This window comes from Caretta caretta, chromosome 3 (genome assembly GCF_965140235.1).
Source record: "Caretta caretta isolate rCarCar2 chromosome 3, rCarCar1.hap1, whole genome shotgun sequence".
Lineage (NCBI taxonomy): Eukaryota > Metazoa > Chordata > Testudines > Cheloniidae > Caretta > Caretta caretta.
The window spans coordinates 63,104,553-63,127,642 of record NC_134208.1 but is presented as its reverse complement, the minus strand read 5'-3'; the positions used below and the strand labels follow the sequence as shown (position 1 = coordinate 63,127,642).

The window sequence follows — 23,090 nt, the reverse complement described above, 5'->3', positions numbered from 1 at the left end:
AGGCCCTGTCATTGCGGTGTAAATCAGGGACATCAGCGGATAACAATAAAACCTATAATGTGAAAGACTTGTTTTGGTTTTTTGATGGTGAATTACCAAAGGGCAGTAGTACATGCCAGTTATAAAGAAGGGTGACACTGGCCTGTATTGCTTTTCCTTCAGGGACTACAGTGGGAGAATGTTTCAGCCTTATGATAGTAGATCACCTGCCTCAAGCCTGGCAGCCCCAAGCCAATAGGATTTCTGGTTGCTGGCATCTAAACTGTCCTCTAGACTTGGTTCTGGGCCCTGGGGGGCTGTGAGCAGGTTTCAGGGCATCCGCCAGGCAGGGCCAACATTAGACTCACTGGAGCCCAGGCCAGAAAGCTGAAGTTTCACTGCATGGAGCTGAAGCCTGGGGCCCTCAGCCCTGCTACCTCGGGCAGAAGCCGAAGCCTGAGCAATGTACCTTTATGGGGCGCCCTGTGGCATGAGGCCATGGGAAACTGCCCTGCTTGGTACCCACTAATGCCAGACCTAGCTTTTATATACAGAAAAACAATTGTTGTGATATAGGAGATATAGGTAGGCCCTGGAGTTTTTATAGCATGTGCGGTGCTCAGAAAGAAAAAGGTTGAGAACCACTGCTCTAGAGCAGTAGGTCTCAACCTATTTACCATTGTAGGCCACATATGAGGCTCTCTATTACTGATGCAAAATAGTAAACAGTTAACCGCTAAGCATTAGTCTTACCGGTTAACCACCCTAACCCTTAACCCCAGCCATGGCGATGCCAGCCCCGGACCGGCCGGCCAGAGCCGCCCTAGCCCCAGCGATTAGTCAATATAATTTTAATAGTTAAAGAAGTTAACTGTTTAAAACAATATTTACATCCCTACTCTCTATGGGTAATGTGTGCCACATCCACACTATATACTACCTGTAAGGCTCTGAAGGTGTCACATGGGCCACAGCTGTGTGCTGATTGGGCTACAAGCAGCTCACAAATTGAGAACCACAGCTTAAAGAGAGTCAAGGCAGGTCTACACTACAAACTTGCATCAGCGTAGCTGCCCTGATACGAGTCCAATTTAAAGTGTCTGCCATGTTTGCAATATCACTATATGCACCTCAACAAGGCTCTGATTAAGAGTTCCCACCAAGACTTGCAGGCACCAGCGGACACAACAAAATGAAGCATATTATACCACTTTTCTGTCAAAAACGGTGTATTCCTAGGCGCAATATAACATTACTTAGGACAGGACAGATAAAGCCCTAAACTGTTTGGGCTCAGGATAGCCAAGGGACCATTTCATTTGTCATGTATTGCTGCTACAGTTGAGGTCCTTTTGCTTTTGTTCTGCATTTGTACAGCATCTAGCACAACAGTCCATCCCTAGGGTTCCTATGTGCTACACAATACAAATAATAAAGAGCCGGACTCTGATTTGTACAGTGGGATGGGAGGCGTGGATACAGGCAGGGGAGACCCAAGGACTAGCCCTACATCAGCCTTCTTGTTATACCAGAGACGAAACCAGCTGCAGCCCTGACATAACGGTTGTAGGTTACAAGTCACCAGGGCGAGTTCCCTCACACAGGCTCCGCAGGGAGCGCCCCGCCTCTGCACCCAGGATGCTCACGCTGAGCCCAAGGAGAGGCCGCTACGTCCCAAGCTGGAGACGGGGGCAAGCTGAAGAGCAGCGCCAGGCTTCTGCGGCGGCCTCAGGCGTTAAAGGCGCCGTTCGCCACGTTGGTGCACAAGGCGCTGCGCGGGCGGCTCGCAGCCAGTCCGAGCGGCTGGCGAGAGGAATCAAGGCGATAGCCAGCCCCGCGCCCCCGCCAGGAGAGCCTCCGTGGGCGGGGGAACAGGCCGCACTCCGGACACCCGACCCCATAGAAACTCTCGTCCTCCGGCAATGACTGCCACCGCCGCCCCCCGGAGCCCGCCCCCGAGGGCAGCAAGAGCCGTTGGGGGAGCTGCACTCACCGCCAAGCGGGCCGCTGCGCCGAGGCAGGAGGTTATGAGCGGGCGACCTGAGGCAGAGGAAACGGCGCGCCGCCGCGCTCTGTGTTTGAATATCGTCACCGCCCAACAAGCGGGCCTCGGATTGGCGGGTTCGGCTCTAGGGTGCGGATAGAATTTAGTTCCGATTGGACAAGAGGCTCTTTTGAGCCGCTCCCTAGTCCCGCCCCCTACTAGAGAGAAGAAGCCCCAGCGGAAAAGTTAGAAGTTGGAACCGCCACTAATCAACCGCGGTGGAACTAGTCTCCTTCCGCTGCTCCACAGCCCCAGCCCCCTCCCTCCCACCGTGTCCGGGCGCTGCTTCGTCTCCCTCCGCTTCAGCCAGGCCCATGGCGCGGGCGCCGCCCCCTGCCCGCCTCAGGGCAGCCGCATAGCCGACTCCGCCTCCTGAAGGGCTGCTTTGAGCCCCGCCAGCGCCTCTCTGCCGGCGGCCGGGCTAAGGCACTCGGAGCCCTGTGGGTATGCAGCCTCATTCACACGCTGCAGAAACAGCCACGTGACCCTTCCCCCTCACCACCTGAAAGGTTAATTAAATACAGGGAGTAAAGGGGCTATCATGCAAGGTGTGTTGTTCACCAGAGGTAGCTCATCATGCCACAGGAACCTGATTTCTTCCCTTGAGGCAATAACTTGAATCATAGAAGATTAGGGTTGGAAGGGACCTCAGGAGGTCATCTAGTCCAACCCCCTGCTCAAAGCAGGACCAACACCAACTAAATCGTCCCAGCCAGGACTTTATCAAACTGGGCCTTAAAAACCTCTCAGGATGGAGATTCCACCACCTCCCTAGGTAACCCATTCCAGTGCTTCACCACCATCCTAGTGAAATAATGTTTCCTAATCTCCAACCTAGACCTCCCCCACTGCAACTTGAGACCATTGCTCCTTGTTCTGTCATCTGCCACCACTGAGAACAGCCTGGCTCCATCCTCTTTGGAATCCCCCTTCAGGTAGTTGAAGACTGCTATCAAATTCCCCCCCTCATTCTTCTCCTCTGCACTCTAAAACAAGCCAAGTTCCCACAGCCTCTCCTCGTAAGTCATAAAAAGAAAAGGAGTACTTGTAGCACCTTAGAGACTAACCAGTTTATTTGAGCATAAGCTTTCGTGAGCTACAGCTCACTTCATCGGATGCATACTGTGGAAAATACAGAAGATGTTTTTATACACACAAACCATGAAAAATCTTGGGAGACAGGCCAGTCCTTGCCTACAGACAGCCCCCCAACCTGAAGCGAATACTCACCAGCAACCACATACGACACAACAGAACCACTAACCCAAGAACCTATCCTTGCAACAAAGCCCGTTGCCAACTGTGCCCACATATCTATTCAGGGGACACCATCACAGGGCCTAATAACATCAGCCACACTATCAAAGGCTCGTTCACCTGCACATCCACCAATGTGATATATGCTATCATGTGCCAGCAATGCCCCTCTGCCATGTACATTGGGCAAACTGGACAGTCTCTACATAAAAGAATAAATGGACACAAATCAGATGTCAAGAATTATAACATTCAAAAACCAGTCGGAGAACACTTCAATCTCTCTGGTCACTCGATTTCTGATCTCAAAGTGACTATCCTTCAACAAAAAAACTTTGAAAACAGACTCCAACGAGAGACTGCTGAATTGGAATTAATTTGCAAATTGGATACAATTAACTTCGGCTTGAATAGAGACTGGGAATGGTTGAGTCATTATAAAAAGTAACCTATTTCCCCTTGTTTATTCCTCCCCCCCCTCCCCTCCCCCCCCCCCCCCCCACTGTTCCTCAGACGTTCTTGTTAAACCCTGGATTTGTGCTGGAAATAGCCCACCTTGATTATCATACACATTGTAAGGAGAGTGACCACTTTAGATAAGCTATTACCAACAGGAGAGTGGGTTTGTGTGGGGGGTGAGGAGCGGGAGAAAACCTGGATTTGTGCTGGAAATGGCCCACCTTGATTATCATACACATTGTAAGGAGAGTGATCACTTTAGATAAGCTATTACCAACAGGAGAGTGGGTTTGTTGGGGGGGGGGAGAAAACCTGGATTTGTGCTGGAAATGGCCCACCTTGATTATCATACACATTGTAAGGAGAGTGATCACTTTAGATAAGCTATTACCAGCAGGAGAGTAGGGTGGGGGGGAAGGGGGGAGAGAAAACCTTTTGTAGTGATAAACACCCATTTTTTCATGGTTTGTGTGTATAAAAACATCTTCCATATTTTCCACAGTATGCATCCGATGAAGTGAGCTGTAGCTCACGAAAGCTTATGCTCAAATAAATTGGTTAGTCTTTAAGGTGCTACAAGTACTCCTTTTCTTTTTGCGAATACAGACTAACACAGCTGTTACTCAGAAACTCGTAAGTCATGTGCCCGAGCCCCCTAATCATTTTCATTGTTTATTTTTAGTTGAGGGAAGTGCAGTAGAGCTGATGTAATCAGACTTCACTAAAGCATTTCAGAAAGATCATAGAATCATAGAAGGTTAGGGTTGGAAAGGACCTCATTTGATCAGGTACCACATGGGAAGGTATTACAATAGTTAAATTAGAAAAGATGGGGATCAGTAGAAGCATCGCAAGGTAGATAAGGAACTAGAAAAGGAGAAGGCAAATGGGTTGTGCTGAATGGTGAACTGTTGAACTGCAGGGTGGTTACTAGAGGAGTTCCTCAAGGATTGTGCAGTGGCACATCAAAACCTGGTGAATAGTCATGACTGTCATTGCTGACCACTCGTTGCTCCAAGAAGATTCCACCATTACATTCTGTGGTGGCGTAGATGACTATAAAGGGTGTCTAGAAGACAGGCGAGCTGGTGGGTGATTGAAGAGTTCTGTGTACAAAAGCAGGTCACTATTCTCACGGATCTTGGCCAGTAGCATGACAGAAGTATAATCATGGCAAATATGGGGCAGTGCTATGTTACTAAGTATCAGTAGCCGTGGCAACAGAGTTGCCTGTAAAGTCCCTGTAACAATATGCATCACTTTGTTAAGCTCTACATCGTCCAGCCTTGTGTGAGGTGAGTGACATCAGATAGGAGCACAATATTCTGCTGTTGAATAGCAGACGGCAAAGGCTGATGTTCTAAGTGTCCAGGTGCTCGCACCCGGGTTGAACCAGCCACTTTTCTGAGCCAGTTGTTCTGAGTTCTGACTTTGGCTGCCATCTTCCTCAAGTGGCTGCAGTACATTAATGACCTATTCAATGTCACACCGAGATGAACCAGGTTTGGCTCATGCTACATGTGTTGGCCATTGAGAAAAACTTTTAACTCGTGGCTTGCGCTATGCAGATGAAATACACTAAAAATGGTCTTGGAAAAATTTGGCTGCAGGCACCATCAACTACAATAGTCTGCCATCAGCTTCCTATCATCATTCAAGACCTTGTCAATTTCTGAGAAGGACTGAGCTTGGTAGCTGCAGTAGATGTCGTCAGCATAGATAAACTTGTGTGAGAGTGTAGCTGGCAGGTTGTTGATGTACACATTGAACGGTATCAGTGAAAGAACTGAGCCTTGAGGAAGGCCGTTGATCTGACACTTCCAAGAGCTGCATCAGTTGCCCATGTGTATTCTAAACTGCCCGTTTTGGAGAAAGAGCTCTACTACTTCGACCACCTAACATGGGGCAACTTGAGAGAATTTAAACAAAAGGTCTCTGTGACAAACTGTGTTGTAGGTGGCGGTCAAATCCAAGAAGTCGGCTCCCATCTTTAGATTTTGTTGAAAACAGTTTTTGATAAAGATGTTCAAGGCCAGAACTTGATCACATGTGCTGCATCCTTTCCTGAACCCTGTCTGCTCAACCTGCAAGACATTGTCCTAACCCAGAGCGATTCGTTGATTCAAATGCTCAAACACCTTGAAATACACCCACAGCTGAAGATGCTGGACAGATGATCCAGGACTCTGAGGGGAACCAAGCATTCTCTTCCTCTTTTATGTGCTTAATTGGATGGTTCTTGCTCACATGCTCAAGATCTAACTGATCCCCATATGTGGGTTTGGGAAGGAATTTCCTCTCAGGTCAGATAGACAGTGACTTTGGAATTTTTTGTTTTGCCTTCCTCTGCAGCATGAGGTGGAGGTCACTTGATAGGATTCTCTGGGCATATCTCATTTAATCAATTCTTTGTCATTGCAGGGGCCTCAGGCATTGGTGCACGTCAGTCCCTCCTATTCTCTGCCTGTGCTACATAGTTTAGTTACCTGTGGGCTGCAATACTTTGATTTGGTTGTTGGGTTTAGCTTGTGGGTTGTGGTGGTCTGTGATTTACAAGGAGGTCAAACTAGATGATCTGGTTGTTCCTTCTGGTCTTAAACTCTTATGTGGTGGGAACTGACCAGTCCTGTGGCTGGAAAGGGAAATTGTGCCTCACCAGGCTGCTGGAGTTATCTGAGCTCAGCAGCAAATGAGCATCACCAACTCTACAGATTATAGGGCAAGTCTCACAAAATTTGGTGCCTTTCTTAAAGCCTCAACTCCCAGGCTTATGGAATTAGGTGAGAATCTCATTTTACATTTAAAAAAATTATTTGAGTAACTGCTGCATATTCACACTCATGGGATGTTCAGGCATGGCCAAGAGGGGATGTGCGAATATGCAGAGGTCACGCAAAGAACTCTGGTTGCAGTTGAATAACTGTCATTTTCTAACGATGCTGAAAGTCAGTTCCTTATTCCCAGCTCCTTATTCATGGTTCCCAGTATAATCAGTGAATTAGGCCCACGGAAAGTTATTTTGGTTCTGACTGACAATGCAGCTAATATGAAATCTGACTGATAAATGAGTATCCATGTCTTCTGTGTTATAGATGTTGTCATAAATATAAAGGGAAGGGTAACCATCTTTCTGTATACAGTGCTATAAAATCCCTCCTGGCCAGAGGCAAAACCCTTTCACCTGTAAAGGGTTAAGAAGCTAAGATAACCTTGCTGGCACCTGACCCAAAATGACCAATAAGGGCACAAGATACATTCAAATCTGGAGGCGGGGGAACAAAGGGTTTGTCTTTCTGTGTGATGCTTTTGCTGGGAACAGATCAGGAATGCAGCCTTACAACTCCTGTTTAGTAAGTAATCTAGCTAGAAATGCGTTAGATTTCCTTTTTTTTAATGGCTGGTAAAATAAGCTCTGCCGTGTACATTGGCCACACTGGACAGTCTCTACGTAAAAGAATAAATGGACACAAATCGGACATCAAGAATTATAACATTCAAAAACCAGCTGGAGAACACTTCAATCTCTTTGGTCACTCGATTACAGACCTAAAAGTGGCAATTCTTCAACAAAAAAAGTTCAAAAACAGACTCCAACGAGAGACTGCTGAATTGGAATTAATTTGCAAACTGGATACAATTAACTTAGGCTTGAATAAAGACTGGGAGTGGATGTGTCATTACACAAAGTAAAACTATTTCCCCTTGTTTATTCCCCGCTTAATGTTCTTGTAAAGTGCTGGAAATGGCCCACCTTGATTATCTCTACAAAAGGTTCCCCCCGCCCCTGCTTTCCTACTGGTAATAGCTCACCGTTCCTGATCACTCTTGTTACAGTCTGTATGCTAACACCCATTTTTTCCGCAAAAAGAAAAGGAGGACTTGTGGCACCTTAGAGACGAACAAATTTATTTGAGCATAAGCTTTCGTGAGCTACAGCTCACTTCATCGGATGCTGTAGCTCATGAAAGCTTATGCTCAAATAAATTTGTTCGTCTCTAAGGTGCCACAAGTCCTCCTTTTCTTTTTGCGGATACAGACTAACACGGCTGCTACTCTGAAACCTCTACATGGTTTGTATACTGGCTATGTAGTTGCCACTTCTTTCCCTGTGTAAAACCTTGGCAGTTGCAGTCAACTAAGGTGCTGCAGCTCACAGCTCCTTGTTTTAAACAGACAAAGACTGCAGGAGGGGCTCTCAATTTAAGATTTTGAGCCAGGAAAGCCTGATTTTGCTGTACTTCTATTCTTCCAGATTTTCCTTGGAGTAGAGTGAATTAAGGTATTGTTAAGGGTAGGCTTTGGAGAATGCTGAATAGATTTTCGTGGAAAAAAATTTTAATGGAGAGAAAGTCTTTGGATGCAAATGACTTCAGGGAGACAGCGTGCATTAAGCATGTGAATGAAGGTTTGTAGGATTGGGGCCTAAATGAGCAGCGCAAGCCAGAGTAATAGCATGTCACCACTATTCATTGCATTGTAAAGCTAACCCCATGTGCAGGTGGCATAATGTACTAATGGGCAAAGCATCACCACAGGTCCGTTATCCCAATATGTATTTCTCATTTGACAATGAAAGGTGATGCAGACACCCATGCAGCAATCATGATAACATGATATCAGACACTTATTGCTTTGTTTTAAAATACCAGAAATATAACCTCACATATCATTTTAGTGATTATGCACTAGTTCTCATTATACCAGATGGCAAGTGCTAGGATCTTGCACAGAGATGCATAGTTATTTCTGCTGATTCACCAATCCAGGTGCATCCTGTTAGCTCCAAGAAAAAAGAAAAGGAGTACTTGTGGCACCTTAGAGACTAACCAATTCACAATTATAAAAAAGAGGTTGAGGTGCTCCTCTGTGATAGAGGAGACCAGGTTAACAGCAAAGATGGCCTATGGTCAGAAGCCAAACTCAAAAGAAAGCTTTCAATGAAATTTTGTTTTGCTCAGTGATGAACTGGGGGGGCTGATTTAATGCCCTTGTTAACCAAACCAGTACAGTAAAACCTGCCTGAAGAGAGACCACCTGTCACAAGTGACTACTTGCAGAGGCTATGGAACACCACTGCTCTCTGGTGTGCAAACCTTTGAAGTGCTACCATTTTTGCTAATTCCCATGAGTGGTCTCTCTTGGCAGGTTTTACTGTAGGTGCATTCCATGAAGGAGAATCTCAGCTCTAATTTTGTTAAAATGTATGCTACTAGACCTTTTCCTTGAGAAATTAGCCTTGAAAATATAAAACAATAGACCCAACTACCAGTGTTGAAAAGAACAAACTTCTGGATTCCAGCAGGAGGCTATAGGCACTTAAAAACCCCTACCAATGCATACTTTTCATCTAAACTGAATCAGTTAAAATTTGAGTATATCCCAGAATAAACGTGCTAATTATCTCCAGAATCTATAGACCAAACCTCTACGTAGTAATGGGATAATATTGAACAATAATTGATTGTGGTGGGGGAGGTAGATAGACTTGTGAAATATTTTGCCACTATATCTAAAAATATTGATGCTAGCTGTACTTACTAAATTTTTTGACCCTTTCTGAGGCTAGAGTTAGCTAGCTTCTACTCTCAGACAATTGCACCCACTGTTGTTGTGGGCCATGGCAGCTGCTGCAAAAGGAGCTCCCTTGCTGTTTTCTTCACCTCTGTCGGTAAGAGTGCATGCAGGGCACACTGCATAGTTCTGGCCTCCTTCAGTATCTACTGGCTGCTGCAGCAGTACAAAAGGAGGCCAGGCTGCTAATGCTCCTCCCCAAAGTTTGAAGGGCTGATATTGGCACTCGAACTGTGGCTCCGCCTCCTGTGCTGCCCCTTCCCCCCTGACATCCCGCTCCTGTGGCACCCATTCCCCACAAGGCCCTGGTCCCACATTGCCTCTTCCCCTGATTCCCCATTCCTGCGCCACCTCTTTCCCCCCCCCACCCCCACGATGCTGCCTGCTCCTATCTTCCCCATCATTTGCCCTTACAGCTGGTAAAAAGTGATGGGGCCATGGCCCTCTGCTCCCCGCCCCCATGTCGGCATCCCTGCTGTATACAAAACATGCATTCCCAGTGTTTTTTTCTACAGAAGAGTTTGCTCTTTGTCTCCAGGGAAAACCTGAACAATTTTAAGATATCCCCAAAAAGTTCTCAGAGCCATTTCAAACTGTAATGGGAGGAACTGGAAAATCTGAGAAATGTGAAAATCAAAAACAAAGAAGTGTGGTTTCTCAGAATTCTGTCCTGTGAAAGTGTCTGGGAAATCTAGATTAGGATAATCTAAATGATGAGAAAAGTCAGAAGAACAGACTATGACTGTGACATTACCCAGGGTACAATCTGGACTGTTGAACAACTGTGTCATAGAATCATAGAATATCAGGGTTGGAAGGGACCTCAGGAGGTCATCTAGTCCAACCCCCTGCTCAAAGCAGGACCAATCCCCAACTAAATCATCCCAGCCAGGGTTTTGTCAAGCCTGGCCTTAAAAATATCTAAGGAAGGAGATTCCACCACCTCCCTAGGTAATGCATTCCAGTGTTTCACCACCCTCCTAGTGAAAAAGTTTTTCCTAATATCCAACCTAAATCTCCCCCACTGCAACTTGAGACCATTACTCCTTGTTCTGTCATCTGCTACCACTGAGAACAATCTAGAGCCATCCTCTTTGGAACCCCCTTTCAGGTACTTGAAAGCAGCTATCAAATCCCCCCTCATTCTTCTCTTCCGCAGACTAAACAATCCCAGTTCCCTCAGCCTCTCCTCATAAGTCATGTGTTCCAGTCCTCTAATAATTTTTGTTGCCCTCCGCTGGATTCTTTCCAATTTTTCCACATCCTTCTTGTAGTGTGGGGCCCAAAACTGGACACAGTACTCCAGATGAGGCCTCACCAATGTCGAATAGAGGGGAACAATCACGTACCTCGATCTGCTGGCAGTGTCCCTACTTATACATCCCAAATGCCATTGGCCTTCTTGGCAACAAGGGCACACTGTTGACTCATATGCAGCTTCTTGTCCATTGTAACCCCTAAGTCCTTTTCTGCAGAACTGCTGCCTCGCCATTCGGTCCCTAGTCTGTAGCGGTGCATGGGGTTCTTCCGTCCTAAGTGCAGGACCCTTTTTGAACCTCATCAGATTTCTTTTGGCCCAATCCTCTAATTTGTTTAGGGCCCTCTGTATCCTATCCCTACCCTTCAGCGTATCTACCTCTCCTCCCAGTTTAGTGTCATCTGCAAACTTGCTGAGGGTGCAATCCACACCATCCTCCAGATCATTTATGAAGATATTGAACAAAACCGGCCCGAGGACCGACCCTTGGGGCACTCCACTGGATACCGGCTGCCAACTAGACATGGAGCCATTGATCACTACCCGTTGAGCCCGACAATCTAGCCAACTTTCTATCCACCTTATAGTCCATTCATCCAGCCCATACTTCTTTAACTTGCTGGCAAGGATACTGTGGGAGACCGTGTCAAAAGCTTTGCTAAAGTCAAGGAACAACACGTCCACTGCTTTCCCTTCATCCACAGAGCCAGTTATCTTGTCATAGAAGGCAATTAGATTAGTCAGGCATGACTTGCCCTTGGTGAATCCATGCTGACTGTTCCTGATCACTTTCCTCTCCTCTAAGTGCTTCAGAATTGATTCCTTGAGGACCTGCTCCATGATTTTTCCAGGGACTGAGGTGAGGCTGACTGGCCTGTAGTTCCCAGGATCCTCCTTCTTCCTTTTTTTAAAGATGGGCACTACATTAGCCTTTTTCCAGTCTTCCGGGACTTCCCCGGATCACCATGAGTTTTCAAAGATAATGGCCAATGACTCTGCAATCACATCCACCAACTCCTTTAGCACTCTTGGATGCAGCGGATCCGGCCCCATGGACTTGTGCTCGTCCAGCTTTTCTAAATGGTCCCGAACCACTTCTTTCTCCACAGAGGGCTGGTCACCTCCTCCCCATGCTGTGCTGCCCAGTGCAGCAGTCTGGGAGCTGACCTTGTTCGTGAAGACAGAGGCAAAAAAAGCATTGAGTACATTAGCTTTTTCCACATCCTCTGTCACTAGGTTGCCTCCCTCATTCAGTAAGGGGCCCACACTTTCCTTGACTTTCTTCTTGTTGCTAACATACCTGAAGAAGCCTTTCTTGTTACTCTTAACATCTCTTGCTAGCTGCAACTCCAGGTGTGATTTGGCTTTCCTGATTTCACTCCTGCATCCCCGAGCAATATTTATATACTCTTCCCTGGTCATTTGTCCAATCTTCCACTTCTTGTAAGCTTCCTTTTTGTGTTTAAGATCAGCAAGGATTTCACTGTTAAGCCAAGCTGGGTCACCTGCCATATTTACTATTCTTTCTACACATCGGGATGGTTTGTCCCTGTAACCTCAATAAAGATTCTTTAAAATACAGCCAGCTCTCCTGGACTCCTTTCCCCCTCATGTTATTCTCCCAGGGGATCCTGCCCATAAGTTCCCTGAGGGAGTCAAAGTCTGCTTTTCTGAAGTCCAGGGTCCGTATTCTGCTGCTCTCCTTTCTTCCCTGTGTCAGGATCCTGAACTCAACCATCTCATGGTCACAGCCTCCCAGGTTCCCATCCACTTTAGCTTCCCCTACTAATTCTTCCCGGTTTGTCAGCAGCAGATCAAGAAGAGCTCTGCCCCTAGTTGGTTCCTCCAGCACTTGCACCAGGAAATTGTCCCCTACACTTTCCAAAAACTTCCTGGATTGTCTGTGCACCGCTGTATTGCTCTCCCAGCAGATATCAGGGTGACTGAAGTCTCCCATGAGAACAAGGGCCTGCGATCTAGTAACTTCCGTTAGTTGCCGGAAGAAAGCCTCGTCCACTTCATCCCCCTGGTCCGGTGGTCTATAGCAGACTCCCACCACGACATCACCCTTGTTGCTCACACTTCTAAACTTAATCCAGAGACACTCAAGTTTTTCTGCAGTTTCATACTTGAGCTCTGAGCAGTCATACTGCTCCCTTACATACAGTGCAACTCCCCCACCTTTTCTGCCCTGCCTGTCCTTCCTGAACAGTTTATATCCATCCATGACAGTACTCCAGTCATGTAAGTTATCCCACCAAGTCTCTGTTATTCCAATCACATCATAATTCCTTGACTGTGCCAGGACTTCCAGTTCTCCCTGCTTGTTTCCCAGATTTCTTGCATTTCTTGCATTTCTTTGTGTTTAGGCACTTGAGATAACTCGCTGATCGTCCCTCTTTCTCAGTATGAGGCAGGAGCCCTGCCCTCTCGCGCGCTCCTGCTTCCTCCCGGTATCCCACTTCCCCACTTACCTGAGGGCTTTGGTCTCCTTCCCCCGGTGAACCTAGTTTAAAGCCCTCCTCACTAGGTTAGCCAGCCTGCTTGCGAAGATGCTCTTCCCTCTCTTCGATAGGTGGAGCCCGTCTCTGCCTAGCACTCCTCCTTCTTGGAACACCATCCCATGGTCAAAGAATCCAAAGCATTCTCTCTGACACCACCTGCGTAGCCATTCGTTGACTTCCACGATTCGACGGTCTCTACCCAGGCCTTTTCCTTTCACAGGGAGGATGGACGAGAAGACCACTTGCACCTCAAACTGGTTTATCCTTCTTCCCAGAGCCATGTAGTCCGCAGTGATCCGCTCATGGTCATTCTTGGCACTATCATTGGTGCCCACATGGAGAAGCAGGAAGGGGTAGTGATCTGAGGGCTTGATGAGTCTCGGCAGTCTCTCTGTCACATCGTGAATCCTAGCTCCTGGCAAGCAGCAGACTTCTCGGTTTTCCCGGTCAGGGCAGCAGATAGATGACTCAGTCCCCCTGAGGAGAGAGTCCCCGACCACCACCACCTGCCTCCTTCTCTTGGGAGCAGTGGTCATGGAACCCCCAACCCTAGGACAGTGCATCTCATGCCTTCCAATCGGCGGAGTCTCCTTCTGTTCCCTTCCCTCAGATGTATCATCTAGTCCACTCTCCGCATTAGTACCTGTGGAGAGAACATGAAAACGGTTACTTACCTGTATCTGCGTTGCTGGTACGTGGACGCTCCCCTTTCTTCTTCTGAAGGTCACATGCTGCCAAATTTCTTCACCGTCCTCCTGTCCCCGCTGTGCAGCCTGCTCTGAATCTTCAGAACATTGTGCCCATAGAAGCATATCCTGACGTCTGTCCAGGAAATCTTCAGTTTCTCTTATGCAACGCAGGGTCGATACCTGTTGCTCCAGACCTTGAACCTTCTCTTCCAATATGGAGACCAGCTTGCACTTTGTACAGACAGACAAAGTCTCTTCTGTCCTCTGGAAGAAAGACAAACATGGCACATCCAGTGCAGGTCACAACAGCTGAACATACTACCTTCCCCATCCATACTACCTTCCTTCTACGAGCTCACTCAGGAGTTGTCCCTTCATTTCTCCAGCTTGGGGTGCCTTTTACCCTGTTTCGCTGTGAGAGCAACCACTCCTGCTCTGCTCACACACAGCCTTCAGCATGTAAACTACTCCCAGCTATATTTTACGAGTGCTATGGCCAGTTATTCAAGTATTATATTGCAGGTCAACACCAGCACATTCCTAGTCCCAGACTTTCCCCCAGAAACGTGCACCTCATACTGCCCAGCCCTCTCCTGGACAATACAAGCTCTTGTAAAATCTGTCATTTTATTAATAGAAAACGATATGCAAAAATCCTGTTATCCCAAATGAAATTTCTCCAATACTTCAATCCAAACACACAGGTCTAAATAAAACAAGTTTATTAACTACAGAAAGATAGATTTTAAGAGATTATAAGTAATGAGGCATAAACGTCAGAATTGCTTGCAATAAAATAAAGGTAAAATGCAACTAATAGCTAATTTAACAAGCTAAAACAAATTCAAAGCAAAGGATCTCTCTTACCACAAGTTATAGTCTTACTGACTGAACTCCTTTCAGACAGGATCCCGCCTTTAATCCAAAGCTGTTTCTTTGTTCCTCAGATATTGTGGCTGCTGTGGGTAGTGATGAAGGGAGAGATATCTTGGGGCATCTGCTCCCCATTCTTATACCTTTTCCTCTTCTTTGAGAATCATCTCCAGTTGGGGTTCAGAAGACAAGAAGTCTGTGGGGACAGACTGTTTCTTTGCTAAGATATACATTTCTTGCTTTCACCCCTTTTCCTGCCAAATAATGGCCGCTTAACCAGGTGATGGTCCATTTGATTTCATTGGCAAATATATTTTACCAGAACAATAATGATCAGCAAATCATGAGTTTTCAAATGATACTTTACAAGATATATTTTGTACAATATTTATCATAGTCTTGAAAAAGGGGTGAACATAGGGATGCAGATTGTCACACTGACCGTTACATATTTTAGTGCCAGGATTTATTTCTTAACACACTTATTTCATATGCAACACTCCTCATCCTAAGCATGGTGCTTGGCACCAGAAAAATCAGTCAATGAGCCAGATTTTCCGGTAGCCCTTTAAAAAGGGCCAAAAGCAGTAATCTAATAGGAAAAAACAGTCTTGGCAGCTCTGTGTGAAGTTCATAGGATGAGGATAACAGTCACAACAAAGGATTGGTAGTCAGGAGCCCTGAGTTCTCTTCATGATTCCACAACTGATTTATGTGAATTAAGACTCTGTCCTTCAGTTTTCCTAGCCATAAAACAGGATAATAATAGTTACCTTTGTACTGATTTCAGCTCCTCCTATTGAATGCACTATATACGTACAAATTATGATAATTACATATTTCTGATGGGTGAAATGACTCCACACAGACTTTAGCAGAGATAAGATTAAATACCTCAAGAAGCCAACCGCTAGTCAATACTTCATCTCCGAGATAAACAGCACTCCCAAACAATGTATCAAGTAGGGTACCACAGGGATTGCTGTTAGGACCAGTCTTATATCATACCTTATTTAATGATTTGAAAGAGGAAGTAAACAATGCATCTGTTCAATTGATAGATGACACTAAATTGGGAGGAATTTGCACACCAGTGAGGATAGAGAAATAAAAGGACCTTGAAAGAAAAGAAAACAGAGCAGAAAACAAAATGATATTCTACAAGGAAAAGTACAATTTAAAACATCTAGAAGTAAAATAATCTGATACACAGACATCCAATAAGAAGGAGAAATCAGTAATACTGCAGAATAGATAATCGTGATAGTGGAGAGTAAGTTAGACATGTTTTATTATGTAATGTTGCAATGAAAAAGGCCAGTGTAATTTTGGGTTGCAGTTAATAGAGAAGGAAGTAATATTCCATCTCTATACAGCTCTGGACAAACTTCATCAGGAATTATTTATTTATTTGATCCAATAAAAGATATTTACCTCCAGCCATGTCTCTCTAATATCCTGGGACCAACATGGCTACTACAAAGCTGCATATGCTATCAGAAATATCAGTTGCTTCTTCTGGATAGCCATTACCAGAAATGTATTTACAAAACTGAGAGAATCCAGAAAACATTAAGAAAAATCAGGAAGTTGGAAAGACTGACTTATGAAAAAAATTAAATCAGTTAAATATGTGTAACATGGCTGGGAGATGATAAAGTAGGCCATTTTTACAACTTTAAAAGGTTTGAAGGGTACTATCATCAAGAAGGGAGAGGAATTATTAAGATTGTGCAACAGAAGCAGCAGATTCTAGGATGTAGCATCTGAATCCAGAGCTCTTCTGTTGAGTCATCCTGATGTTAGATGCTTGAACTCTTGTGATGACTTGTGTGTGTGTTCCATTTCTGCTTATTGCTTCCTGCTCCCTATTCCTGGCTGTTTCCTGGTTTCTGCTCCATGAACTCAGTGTTCCAGTTCCTGTCTCTATGTGTACATTGAGTTGGGTGTGTGGAATTACTCAGGGCCTGCTGCTACATACCTGCCGTTTGGACTGTTATGAATTGTTCAGTTTATTGCTGGCTCAACTGGTTCCTAGAATCATCAAAGTGCAGGACTGGAAGAATTACTTGTCATGTCTTGCTTACAGCATTCCTGCTAATACATCCCAGAATGGTGTTCACTTTTTTGGAGGGGGGGGGCGGGGCAACAGTGTTACACTGTTGACTAATATTTAGCTTGTGATCATATAATCCCCCAGATCTCTTTCCGCTGTACTCCTTGCTAGGCAGTCATTTCCCATTTTGTATGTTTACAACTGATTGTTCCTTCCTAAGTGGAGTACTTTGCATTTCTTCTTATTGAATTTCATCCTATTTGCTTCAGATAATTTCCCCAGTTTGTCCAGATCATTTTGAATTTTAATCCTATCCTCCAAAGCGCTTGCAACTGCTCCCATCTTGGTATTGTCCACAAACTTTGTAAGTGTAGTTTCTCTATCATTTTCTAAATCTTTTATGAAGATATTGAACAGAACTGGACCCAGAACTGATCCCTGCAGGACCCCACTTGATATGCCCTTCTAGCTTGACAGTGAACCACTGATAACTACTCTCAGAGAATGGTTTTCCAACCAGTTATATACCCACCTTATAGTAATTCCATCTAGACTATATTTCCCTAGTTTGTTTATGAGAAGGTCATGCAAGACAGTAACAAAAGCCTTACTAAAGTCAAGATATATCACATCTATCACTTACCTCCCCATCCACCAGGCTGTCAAAGAAAGCTATTAGGTTGGTCTGACATGATTTGTTCTTGATAAATCCATGTTAACTCTTACTTATCACCTTATCATCTTCCAGGTGTTTGTAAAACTGATTTCTTGATTATTTGCTCCATTATCTTTCCAGATACTGAAGTTAAGATGACTGGTCTGTAATTTCTGGGTTGTCCTTATTCCCCTTTTATAGTTTGGCAGTATATGTGCCCTCTTCCAGTCCTCTGGAATCTCTCATCTTCCATGAGTTTTTGAAGGTAATCGCTAATGGCTCAGATATCTCCTCAGTCAGCTTTTAGAGTATTCTCTGATGTATTTCATTAGGCCCTTGTGACTTGAAGACATCTAACTTGTCTAAGTAATTTTTAATTTATTCTTTCTCTATTTTAGCCTGAGATGCTACCTTATTTACACTGGTGTTCACTTTTAGACATCTGATTGCCACTAACCTTATTGAAAACTGAAACAAAAAAGGCATTTAGCCCTTCTGCCATTTCCACATTTTCTGTTATTATATTCCCCCTTCCCCCCGACCACCATTGAGTACTGGGCCTACCCTATCCTTAGTCTTCCTCTTGCTCCTAATGTATTTGTAGAATGTTTTCTTGTTACCCTTTATGTCTCTAGGTAGTTTGTCATTTCATACCTTGGGCTTTCTAATTTTGTCCCTTCATGCTTGTATTGTTTGTTTATATTAATTCTTTCCAATTTGACCTAGTTTCCATTTTTTATAGGACTCTTCTTTTGAGTTTCAGATAAGTGAAGATCTCCTGGTTAAGCGGTGGTGGTCTCTTGCCATACTTCCTATCTTTTCTACACAATGGGATAGTTTGCTCTTGTGCCCTTAATAATGTCTTTGTGAAAGCTGCCAACTCTCGCAGACTGTTTTTCCCTTTCTACTTGCTTCCCATGGGATCTTACCTACCAACTCCCTGAGTTTGCTAAAGTCTGCCTTCTTGAAATCCATTATCTTTATTCTGCTGTTTTCCCTCCTTAGAGTCATGAACTCCATCATTTCATGATCACTTTCACCCAAGCTGCCTTCCACTTTCAAATTCTCAACCAGTTCCTCCAGAGTAGTCAAATCTAGAACAGGCTCCTCCAGTAGCTTTCTTCAACTTCTGAAATAAAAAATGTCTTTATGGTCTTCATGGTTATCTCATGTTTTGACTGACATCTATATACATGTCTTGCTTTGATTTCTTTGTATCTGGGATTGCTGTTCTGGGATGCATCAGAGTGTAACAACTTTGCATGGAGGTGCACTGCAGTTATTGCTCAGTGATACTAGCAGATGGATATTGTTAGCTCTAACTAGGTTATAACAGGGGTTAAGCAGCTCTTTGCACAGAAGGAACTAGGGCCCTGGAAAAAGTTCTTAATGGAAAGTCCTAGAAACAGTCAAACTTGGGGAGACAGCTTAAGTTGAAGTTTATATTAAGTTATTTTTACTACTAAAGCCAAACCCCAGAAAGGAGTAAAGAACCCCATTGTCAATAATGGTCTCTAGTTTCTCTCTCCCCACTAGACAAAATGCTTAGAAACCTGCCTCTACCCTTTTGTCTATTGTGCACTGTTTTTTCCTCAAAACTTTATTGAAAATAGTTATTTTAGAGTTTAAGTTTATTTTGGGCTTTTTGTGTATTTAAAAGGTTAGCAGATATTTTCCCTATTGATTACAACAGGATGGTAGACCTGACGTTAAGATTTTATGAGGCACATCTCTTGCGCTAACAAATTTATTTTGTTCTATTGGTATGAGCCACCTCTCCTCTGACTACAAGACTCAAAAATTTCATAGGCTATAGAGCTGAAGATTGTGAAATGTAGCCCATGTGGTGAGTGTATAGCAGGGGTGGGCAAACCTTTTGGCCTGAGGGCCACATCTGAGTGGGGAAATTGCTTGCAGGGCCATGCATGTAGGGCTGGGGCAGGGGGTTGGGGTGCAGGAGAGAGTTCAGGGTGTGGGAGGGGGTGCAGTGTGCAGGAAGGGGCTCAGGGCAAGGGGTTGGGGCGGAGGAGGGGTGTGGGGTACATGAGGGGGCTCAGGGAAGGGGGTTGGGGTGCAGGATGGAGTGCACAGTGCGGAAGGGGGCTCAGGGCAGTGGTGCAGGGAGGGGTGCGGAGTGCGGGAGGGGCTCAGGGCAGGGGATTGGGGTGCAGGAGGGGTGCAGGGTGTGGCAGGGGGCTCAGAGCAGGGGTTTGGGGTGCAGGAGAGGTGTGGAGTGCAGCAGGTGGTTGGTGTATAGGCAGGGGGCTCAGGGCAGGGGATTGGGGTGCAGGAGGGGTCAGAGTGCAGGCAGGGGGCTCAGGACAGGGAGTTGGGGTGCAGGAGTGGTGCAGGGTGTGGCAGGGGGCTCAGGGCAGGGAGTTGGGTGGCGGGGTGCAGGAGGGGTTTAGGCTCCAGCCCAGCACCGCTTACCTGGAGCGGCTCTGGGGTGGCAGTGGTGTGAACAGGGCAGTCCCAACCAGTTTATTTTTCCCTACCTACCCACCCACCTTCAATTGCACTACTTTCCCAAAAATGAGGAAAAACTATGAGTGAAACTGGGAGGAAAAAGGCACACAAACATGAATAAAAATTGGGAGTTCTTTAAGAAGAATTTATTAAATGACCAAGCAGCCGTGACTCTACAATCCAAAAAGACAACAACTTTGACTAAAAATCCATCCTGGTTCAGTGGCAAAGGGAAGGCAGCAATTAAAAATAAAAAAGCAATATAACACAAATGGAAACAAGGGGTAAATAAATAGCAATCACTATAAATTAGAAGTTTTGAAGTGCAGAAAATGTATATGGAAAAAGAAAAAAAAATCTATGGCTCACAGGGCTAAGGCCAATGAGTGTGCTTTGTTTTGTTTTTTAGGTATATTAACACCCAAGAAATCCTAACAGTGGTTTAAGCCAGTGATACTCGGACCTCAGTGGTTCAGGAGCCAAATTAGTGATCAACATTACCAAAAAATGCCATAGTAGAGTGAATTCATTGTTTCATTTACTATAGTATTATATATTCAGATTTAAACAGTGTTTACATGTTTAATATTTTATAAGGATGCTTATACTGTGTTATTAACCAATTGTAGTTAATATATATTATTATTATTATTTATGTATATTATTCACACAGCAAAATGACTGACCAAGTATTATTTTATCAACTACAATTGGTTAATAACATAGTAAAAGCATCCTGATTGGTTGTTAATTAAATCACACATTATTTTAATATCATATGCTGCAAAGAGCCGCAGGAGACACATTAAAGAGCCACTTGTGGCCCAGGAGCCTCAGTCTGAATATCACTGGTTTAAGCCCATGACTAAAATTGTCAATAGATGCAGAAAAGGCAGAAGTGTTCAATAAGTATTTCTCTTCTGTATTTGGTTAACGTATTTGTATCATAGGAGGATGAAGTATTTTCCAGTCCATTCATAAATAAGGAGGAGGATGTACCAGGGATAGATATTTTAAAATCAGCAAGCCCAGATAACTTGCACCCAAGAGTCCTAAGAACTGGATGAAGAGAAAACTGTCCTGCTAATGTTGATTTGTAATAAATCGTGGAATACCTGGGAAATTCCAGTAAACTGGAAGAGTGTTAAACTTGTGCCATTATTCAAAAAAGGGCAAGTGGGGTGATCTATGTAATTATAGGCCAGTGACACTGACATTAATGCCAGGCAAAATAACAGAAGGACTGATACCAGTCAATGCTACTCAACATGGTTCTATGGAAAACATAGGTCTTGTTGCATAAGCCTGATTCATTCTTTGAAGAGATAACAAGTTTGGTTGACATAGGTAATTGCATAGATGTAATATACATAGACTTCTGTAAGGCATTTGACTTAGTACAGCATGAAATTCTATTAAAAATTAGCACTATGCAATATTAATAAAGCACATTACATAGATTAAGAACTGGTTAGCTGACAGATCTCAAAAAGTAGTTTTCAATGGGGAATCATCATCACATGAGAATTTTTCTAGTGGGGGGGGCTTCAGACTGGTGCTAGGCATGATGCTATTCAACATCTTTATCGATGATCTGGAAGTAAATATAAAATACTGCTGATCAAATTTGCAGAGGACACAAAAATTGATGGTAAATGGTGTATCAGGGCAGTCTGTGTCTCAAGTGTTTCCCTGTGACACAATGGCTATGCCTGCCTCAGTTTCCCCTTCACTTGCCCCCAAAAAAGAAATATAACCTCTGTCAGCATTCAGTTCAGAGGCCCTGGGCAAAATGTATTCATGTGCACATGAAATAATACACACTCTGAAACCTGAGTTCTAACAGCCGTGTTAGTCTGTATTCGCAAAAAGAAAAGGAGTACTTGTGGCACCTTAGAGACTAACCAATTTATTTGAGCATGAGCTTTCGTGAGCTACAGCTCACTTCATAAGTATTTTCCCCAGAACACGAACAGAATCACAGCCGTTTTCCATACCCCCTTTAGGAACATCATTTCTAGCTCACCTTCCCAAGACTCCAGTCTGTTTCCAGTTGCTTTTTGCTCTTGTTTCAGAGCTCCACTCTCCAGAGTACACACCTGAAAATTCCCCTATTTGCTTCTTCTGAATGACTCTTGTCTGGTAGCCCCAGGTCACGTTTTCCACACATCAGCTCCATACAGATTTCCACTACATAGACTTCCTCAACTGTGAGTCCCACCCCTGTTCAGGGAACGCCCCTCCAGGACTAACCCCAAGTCCCTGGGCTCAGCTTCCTGCAGTATTCCACCCAGGTCTTCTGCAAGGGGGCTTCCCGCAGTATTCCACTCACCCAGGCCTCTCTGTCTGTAAGTCCTACCCCTGCCCTGGGATTCACCCCCCAGCCTCAATCCTCTTGTTTTGAGCTCACCTTCCCTTCCCCATCTTCCTATGGGCCTCTGCATGAGCTTATCTGTAATGCAACAGGGGTTCCCTGCTCTGGGCAGTCCTCACCAACAAAATACTTCTCCTTTTGCTCTTCCCAACAACTCTCTAGTGCAACAGTCCTCTGGTGCTCCTGTTTTCTTTTGGGTCTCTCCTTTTCTCCTCAAGCTACTCTCCTCTGTCTCCTTCCTTGTCTGCCTTTTTATATGGCCCAGATGCCTTCTCAAACTGAGTTGGGAAACAGCTGACAGGTTCAGGTGCACTGGACCCATGCTCCCTCTTACAGCAGTCAGTCACCTTGTGACAGATTGTAATGGTAAATAATAAGGACAGGGTTGTAATACAGAGCAATCTGCATCACTTGATAAGCTGGGCCAGTTTAATTTAATGCAGTCAAATGGAAAGTTATAAATTAGTAATAACCAATGCAGGCCATACTTACAGGATGGGAGATTGTATCCTGGAAAGCAGTGACTCTGAAGAAAGGATTTAGGGGTCATGAACAACCACCCACTCAGTGTAAGATCCCACTGCTATACTGTGGCAAAAAGGACTAAGGCGATTCTTGGAAATATAAACAGGAATAGTGAATAGAAGTCCGAAGGTGACTTTACCTCTGGATATAGCATTGGTGAAACAGATACTGAAATGCTGCATCCTGTTCTATTGTCCACATTTGAAGATGGATTGGGGGGGGGGGAAGCTGTGCCGGGTGCAGAAGAGAGCCACAAGTGATTTGGGAGCTGGAAAAAGTGTCTGACAGTGAGACTTTTAAACAGCACAATCTGTCAAATTTATTAAAAAGAATCAGAGAGCATCAGAGTTTAAGGCCACAAGGAAGCACCAGATCATCTA

General features: G+C 44.8%; 1 protein-coding gene across 3 annotated transcripts in view; it reads right to left on the bottom strand.

Moving 5' to 3' along the window:
* The window catches only part of TTK (TTK protein kinase), a 129,096-nt gene that overhangs the window by 94,737 nt on the left and 11,269 nt on the right, over nucleotides 1-23,090 (bottom strand). The window contains exon 1 of one of the 3 annotated variants that reach the window (XM_048845163.1): nucleotides 1,973-2,098. The exons of 1 other annotated variant lie outside the window; for it this stretch is intronic. The gene's annotated coding sequence lies outside the window, so the exon portion shown is untranslated. Of the gene's footprint in view, nucleotides 1-1,972; nucleotides 2,099-23,090 lie in introns of those variants that run through there. One more of the 3 variants, XM_048845161.2, reaches the window with a different exon arrangement.